Source organism: Chiloscyllium plagiosum, chromosome 17 (genome assembly GCF_004010195.1).
Source record: "Chiloscyllium plagiosum isolate BGI_BamShark_2017 chromosome 17, ASM401019v2, whole genome shotgun sequence".
Taxonomy (NCBI): domain Eukaryota; kingdom Metazoa; phylum Chordata; class Chondrichthyes; order Orectolobiformes; family Hemiscylliidae; genus Chiloscyllium; species Chiloscyllium plagiosum.
The window spans coordinates 19,126,910-19,135,188 of NC_057726.1; the positions used below are offsets into that span (position 1 = coordinate 19,126,910).

The following is an 8,279-nucleotide window of genomic DNA, read 5'->3' on the forward strand; positions in this document are numbered from 1 at the left end:
GAAAGTGTAAGAGGTTTTGGTAAGCAGAATAGAGGCATAGATTATTTTTGGAATCTGAATCACAAATAGAATTTGGACTCAGTTCAGGATTCTCTCATGCTTACATGCAGATTCAGTTGACTGTTAGAAAGGCAAATTTAATGTTGGTATTCATTTAAAGTGCAAGTTGAATCCTATGCATGGTCCTCAGTTTGTTAAAAGATCTGTTCAAATCTTTTCCTGACTATTCCAAGCAAGATTCAGCTCCTCAAATCCAAACCGTCACTTTGATTATTTCAGTTTTCAAAAAAGGAATAGGAGCAATTATTTACCTCCGGAACCACTTCAAAATTTGAAAATAATCTAATCTCTATTATAAGCATAATTAAAAATTGACAATTGCCAGACATTCCCTCAGCTGCCATGACTTCAGCAAGTAAATGGATTTTCACTGAAGTTACATCAATGAATGGGGAAATAAGCCTGAAGAAATGTCTGCTTAGTATTTTAACTTGTTCATTACCCTTTGGACAATTATATTCTTATCACAAAGCACTCCTAATATCACTAAACAATAAGCCTAAGGTTCAGTTATGGACCACCTTTGTTTTTATTTCAAAACTATATTCATAAAAAGTCTCTTTGTGTATATACATTGTTACAAAAACAGTTTGGTTCTGTAGGGTTGCATGTCAAGTAAACAAACAAAACATTGGGCTTTGACTCTATCCAAAAAAATCAAAGACCTCTCTTATACATTAGTTACTCTTATACATTAGTTACATATATTTGAGACAATGGGAGCATCCGATAACTGAACAGACCTCCATTTACCTTCAGCAGGAAGACCTCAATGATTTTTCCCCACTGTGCCTTGGCAGCAGCTGCTCCAAATTTTAGACCAAAAATCAACTTTCACTAAGTTGATAGTCCTCCAGGCGCAGTCGATGTTTGTCTCAGTGTGCGTCCTGGAGAACAGGCCGGAGAGCACTGAGTCCCACATCACAGATCTGCTGGAGATGAACCTTGACAAAAGCCATTGCATCTTCCTCCAGATCTCCTTTGTTAAGGTACATTCCAGAAGGAGATGTGTGACAGTAGCAACCCCTCTGCAGCCACTTCAAGGGCAGCATGTGGTGGCGTAGACCGACCAAGTGTACATGAATGATCTCACAGGATCTCACCAGCCAAGCTTATGATTGTCTTGTTGCTGTTTGGAAAGCTCTGGTAATGAGACATTCTGACAAATTACTTTGACAGTCTGCCCAGGGATCAACACAACAAGATCCACCCTCTCCTTTGACTGCAGGGTCTCAAGGATGATATATGCTGACCACTTAGAACATAGAACATAGAACATAGAACATAGAAGAATACAGCGCAGTACAGGCCCTTCGGCCCTTGATGTTGCGCCGATCCAAGCCCACCTAACCTACACTAGCCCACTATCCTCCATATGCCTATCCAATGCCCGCTTAAATGCCCATAAAGAGGGAGAGTCCACCACTGCTACTGGCAGAGCATTCCATGAACTCCCTTTCCTCATACGATCTTTCTACCATACCAGGCAACATCCTGGTAAACCTCCTCTGCACCCGTTCCAGTGCCTCCACATCCTTCCTATAGTATGGCGACCAAAACTGCACACAATACTCCAGATGCGGCCGCACCAGAGTCTTATACAACTGCAACATGACCTCAGTACTCCGGAACTCAATTCCTCTACCAATAAAAGCCAGTACGCCATATGCCTTCTTCACCGCACTATTTACCTGGGTGGCAACTTTCAAAGATTTGTGTACATGGACACCAAGATCCCTCTGCTCATCCACACTACCAAGTATTCGACCGTTAGCCCGTTGATGGATTTGTGGTCAAAGGTCACTTTCTTTGCAAATGTCTGTACGGAGGGCAGGTGATACATAACATTCCATGGCAAAAAGGCCAGTCCCATCTTTTGCAACACCAGGGACAGGTAAATCCTCAGTAAGTAGTGACACTTGGTGTTTGCATACTGAGGGTCTACGCTCAGCTTGATGCAGTCACACACAAAGGTGGCCATCAGGATGAGGCAACATTAGATATGTTCAACCTCCCCTCCCCCCTTATCTATAGTTTTGGAGTCCCTACAGACACAGTCCATCCTAGACATCCAGATGAAAGGGAAGATGGCTCGGGTGACTGAAACAGCACAGTTTCGGGGAATGGGCCAGACCTGCACCACGTACAACAACAGAGAGAGTGCCTCACATTTGATGACCAAGTTTTGGCCCACAGGGGAGTTAATTAGTGATTCCCCATGGGCCTTGGAAGGGTTATCACACATACCCACTTCCTTGTACATTTGTTCTTGTTTGTTTTGCTCTTAGTAAAGAGGACACATTCCTTTAATTTCACAATTTAATTTACACCCATTTTACATTTCTTTTTATCTCACAGTGCTGTTTGACAACCCCTTTGCCTTTTGCACTGAACTCTGCCTCTGTCAAATGCATAAAATACCGTTTTCCAACACCTTTCAGTTTTGAAGAAGAGCCATACCAGACACAAAATATTAAATCTGTTTCTCTATCCACAGATGGAGCCAGACCTTTTATGATTCTCCAGCATTCTGGTGTGTTTGTTCCAGAAGATTCTATGCCTGCTATTAAGTCTGCTAGATTTCTGTCTCATGAGTGAGCCCCAGTGAACTCAACCATAAGAAAAATAAAATTGACATTAATTCATGATGTTACTTATGATAAGAACCATATGGGTGAGTGAAGAATGAACATTGAAACAAGACAGTGAGTTTGGCTGTGATGAAATAATAAGCTACTCATGGTTGTTCATTAAAAAAGATATATTGACGATGTGGACAGGGACAAACTGTATTCCTAATACTGCCACGTGAAATAATCTGAGGGGAAAAATTCCAAAACATCTTTTTTACCATTTGTGCATTAGCCATCAGGCACAGTGATTGATTTTTCAAACTTTGGAGCTGAGTACTTGAATTTGGTCCATGGTGATGAATAAATTGATATTTCTTTTCTGTTACAGCATTCCAACAATTGAGATACATTTGATTCAAATCATCATGGTCCTTCAAATTGAAGTCTGTTGTGCATTAGGCCTACTTCACTGCTCTTTAATAGGCTCCTGGTCACTCTATTTGACTGGCATGTGGTCTAATACACTAAATGATAATCTGCTTTTGCTTGAATTCATCTGTCTTCAGTATTCCATCCATACAAATGTACTTAAAAACTATAGGAAAACTGACACCGTTAATATTCTTTTTGAGATATTCTTTTTCAGATATCTCTAGTGATTATTCTTCCAGGTCCAGTAGAATGCCATGATTTTTATACCCTGGGCAGGTGAAGAGCAGTCTACATCAGCCAGAAAGGGTTTCAAATCCCAACGCACATTGTCACCATCTAGCCAACTGAGCCAACAGTACCCCTATATATAAAATAGCACAACCCAAACCAATGCAGAGTGTTACTTTTACAGGGGTCAGTTAGCTGGATAGCTGATTTGCCAAGCAGAGTGATGCCAACAGCATGCATTCAGTTCCTGCATCAGCTGAGGTTAGCACGAAGGATTCATCTTCTCAACCTCTCCCTTGCCCTGAGGAGTAGTGACCCTGAAGCTAAGCCACCAACAGTCATCACAGTCAAATGAGAAAGCAGCCCTATGGTCTGGTTAGAATGGCGACTTTACCTTTTATTTTGAATAGGTAAAAGGAAAAGTCACTATAGTCCCACTATCTTATTAGAAGGAGGCAATTGGTGACGGTTGAACATGTATGATACTATTATCTCAAGCACAGTGTGGGGTCAAGAAGGGGACCTTCATTGTGCCCTCAGCTGGTATGAGACTTAACCCATATAGTCAGCATTACTCAGCATCACAAACCCATCCATCCACTCAAATGAGTTAGGGATATTGAATGCTTTAAACTAATGTCTCTACAGGGTCATTGGAGAACAATTAAAATGTTTTATTGTTTTGCCTAAAAGCAGCTAGATATTGGGCTCTTTACTAAAAATTGCCAATATAAGTACATGACTGGTACTGAAAACTAAAATAAATCTTAACCTTGGACTTTGCTGTGTTTTTGACTGCAATGTCAATCTCAGCATGATCGCTGTCTGATTAGAAGTCATACTTTCTAACACAACAAGGTTGTTAGGTGGTAGTTTTGCAATGGTAACTGCTGCTCATCAATTGCGGAGGTGGGGTAGGGCTATATATGGAATCTGTCAGAACAACTTATCTTACATAGAATCTTCAACACCTCAGTATTGGTAGGTCAATGATCAGTGCACATTATATGAAGCAGGTTGTATGGAAGCAGCGTTGAGTGAATTTTGTTATCCAGTCACATTATAATTCATCACACAGTATTTCAATAATATCACTGCATTAATGGAAAAAAGTTAGAACACAATAGAGTGAAAATTAGAGTTATATAACCCTCCGGTTAGATCCTATTTAGACACTGCATTCAATCTGGACAGTACATTTCAGAAAGGAAATAATATCTTCAGAAAGGGTGGCTCACAGATTCACCACGATGTTATCGGAGCCAATTGCAAGGACTGGTTGTATAAACTAGGCTTGTATTCCCTTGGGTATAGAGGGCTGATCTAACCGAATTGTTTTGCATAAATGGAGGAACTGGTCAGGCAGAGAAAAAAATTTCTTCGAGTGGGGGAGTCCAGGTCAAAGGTGAGTAACCTTAATATCAGATTTTCGGGGTGATGTCAGGAAGTACTTCTTCATACAATCATAGAATCCCTACAGTGTGGAAGCAGGTTATTTAGCCCAACTAGTTCACGTTGAGCCACCAAAGAGCATCCCACCCAGACCACCCCCCCTACCCTATTCCTATAACCCTACATTACCCATGGCTAATCCATCTAGCCTCCACATTTCTAGGCACTGTGGGCAATTTCTCATGGCCAATCCACTCAACTTGCATATCTTTGGACTGTGGAAGGAAACCAGAGCACCCAAAGGAAACTCACACAGACGTGGGGACAATATGCAAACTTCACACAGTCACCCGAGGGTGGAATTGAACCTGGGTCCCTTGTACTGTGAGGCAGCAGGAGTAATCCACAACTCTGCCCTCAATAATTGTTGAGGCTGGGGGCCAACTGAAAATTTCAAAAGTGAAGTTGATAGATTTCACTTTAAGCTAAGATATCCAGAGTTATGGAGACAAGGCAGTGGAGGGAGGTAAGATACAAATCAACCATGGTCTAATTGAAGGGTGGAATAGGCTTGAAAGGCTGAATTACATATTCCTGTATTTATGCTTTTATGAAAGAAATACAAACAGTATACTTAATGCAAACAGTAAATGATTAAAGTATACAGCAAGTCAGGCAGCACCTGTGGAGAGAGAAATGGAACGAATGGCCAGAATTTTAATACTTACAACCTTATCACAGCAGGTGAGCTAAACACCAGGTCAGGGAGCAGACCAATGCTGGAGGAGCTTTACAGTGGCTTTTTTAACTCAGGCATGGTATCAGCATCATGTTTCCAGGTTTTCCAAATGATTTGAGTGGGGGAGCATCATTGCAACTTGCTTATGACAGTTAAAGGTTCTCTGTGTTGACTTCCCAATAGGGGAGAGAATCTTTCCATTATACAACTGCCATGATAGAGGAAATAGAGTACAATGATGGAGGGTCACCATGGGAAGCCTGATCCTCAGTTCCCTGAGATGTCCCTGGGGCTGATTCCTGAGGGAGACTACAGTCTTCCCAATGGATAGAAGAAGCTAATTTCTGTACGCTAAGCAGGTGTGGCTCAAAATGGCTGAGGAGATCATGCAGCAGGATTGTGATACTTCACACATGGTGCTGAAAGAGATTCGCTTATCAGGGCAGAAAAATTGAGTGGCATCCTCCATTAAAATAACAACACCTATACTCTGACTTACCCCACATTGATAAAAATCCCACAACAACAGGTTATAGTCCAACAGGTTTATTTGGAAGTGCAAGCTTTCAGAGCACTACTCCTTCATCAGGTAAATGTTTCTACTTCCAAATAAACCTGCTGGACCATAACCTGGTGTTGTGGGATTTTCAACTTTGTCCACCCCAGTCAAACACCGGCACCTCCACATTATTTCCTCAATTCTCCAAAGTTGCAGTTCTTAGATCAACAGAACTCACAGTTCCACTCATTCTGCCTCTCAAGGCACAGTCTTATATCCCAATCTGAATAGCCACCATTAATATCTTATTGCATCACACACTCATGCTCACAGTCACCCTCTCAAAACATTTCATTTCTTATGTCCACAACCTCCTGAATTAACACATAACTCCAAAGAGAGGTGAAGAATCAAGTGTGATATTCCTGAAGGTGTAGAAGAGGAGGTCATGTGGTTTCATGCGATTCAATGGTTTTTCAAGAATAAAGAAAATTTCAACAATATTTGATCTAACATTTCTGAATCATTGCCTATCCAGGTCAGTAATGAGATATATCTTCAGAATATGTATATGCAGTTTGACTGATGCTTTTAACCACAAAGAAGGATTAACTTGAAATTTTATAATGTCTTAAACAGCTCTGAGAAAATCTACACTGCACTTCATAAAAGTAATTACTATGGAGTTATCAACTGTTGTTTTCTCGGGAAGTAAACCCACCATTTTTCATACAGGGACGTTTTGCATTGGCAATGAGATGAATGAGTAATTGATTTTGGTTGATGGAGGACATTTACCAAAATGCCAGTACAGCTTCTCTGGCCTTGGAATAGTGTCGCTGGATCTTTAATATCCAGAATCCACTTGAACCTTGATATTCATGTCTGGCAATACAACACACCCTCAGTACCACCTGAGTTGTCAACACAGGCTCACTACAACCCAGTTATCCAAAATACCCAAACATAACAACAATAAGACTTATCCCACAGCTTTTGAGAAGGTGCAATTTGTGTTAAAATACCATTGTAACCTTGTGAAAAATCACAGGAAAACAGTCCATAGTATCATAGAGAAAAGTTGAACAAAAAAAGTGTTACCAATATTGATTTTCAGCCTGCAAGCGGGCATCAGAGCCGCCCCGCATTTGCCACGGGACTATGCCTACATCAGTAAAACTATAGGAATTCATTTTGTGTTTTAAAAACGGCAGCCACAGCTTAAACCCACAGAACTCAGCAGCTGCCGACCGGGAGATGGGAGCCAGAGGACAGATCAAATCCACACTAGGCCAGACACTAACCATGACTCATAGACCGAAACTCCGGAGCTAATTAATATGGAAACCCATCTCCTAATCAAATCAAGAGACTGACTGAAACACACCCATATTCATCAATACAGAACCATCCTGACACAAAGGACAGACATCCACCAGACAGGAACGAACAAACTAATACACACCAGCACCCCAAGGGAACAAAGGGGGGTGCTAGCCCCCAGCCCTCACAGAGAGAGACAAGCAGATAGTACCCGGACCCGTTTACATAATCCAATTAGCACCCTATTGTGTGTACACTGCAACTCTCCTGGGACGGCAGGAAACCCACCATTTGCACCTACTCCAGCGATGATGGGGAACTATCATCCCATTCATACTCAAAATCCTCACATCCTGACAAAGAAAGGTATATAATGTGTAGCAGCGCACGGGAACAGCAGAACAGCCGAGATTCAGACCTCGGTTGGTCTCCGCCAGTGTTACTGGATCAATAAACGTTACCGATTGTTGAACCGCACTCTGGGCTCGGACTGATATCATTTCATCCGCGCTAACAGTATCATAGAGAAAAGTTGAACAAAAAAAGTGTTACCGATATTGATTTTCAGCCTCAGATAATGGTGAGCCACCCACACAGATAAGAGACGATTGAAACATTCAGTTTTGCTTACACTGTAATTTCACGAGCAATAAAATCAGTTACTCATTAAGTATAATGCTGCACCATATTAAATGGAGAAAAACAATGAGTATTTGAAAGCACTGTGACAGATATTAATGTCGGAATCCAAACTGTGCATAAGTGGAAGGCACAAGTCAACTATCTGCACAGTTAATTACTTTTACCTGTGTTTTATTTTAATGTTAATGATTATGTTTACTCAAATAAATGGCTAGTCCAGCATTATCAGTGAATACTCAATCTGATTGGATTTCCTTGGCTTGTGAATTAACACAATGATAGTTTACAAAATAAATTCCTGAGATGAAAGGGTTGCCCTATGAGGTTGAAGGGACTTGAGAGGATACGGAGAGGTTGTATTCCCCCTCCCCCCCACGTCCCCGCCCCACCA

The 8,279-nt window shown here is 41.3% G+C and overlaps 1 protein-coding gene across 1 annotated transcript in view; it reads right to left on the reverse strand.

Annotated features, from left to right (window-relative positions):
• The window catches only part of LOC122558255 (hepatocyte nuclear factor 4-beta-like), a 91,042-nt gene extending 83,167 nt beyond the window's left edge, over positions 1–7,875 (reverse strand). Inside the window, exon 1 of the mRNA XM_043706634.1 lies at positions 7,799–7,875. The gene's annotated coding sequence lies outside the window, so the exon portion shown is untranslated. The remainder of the gene's footprint in view (positions 1–7,798) is intronic.
• Positions 7,876–8,279: the final 404 nt, after the last annotated feature.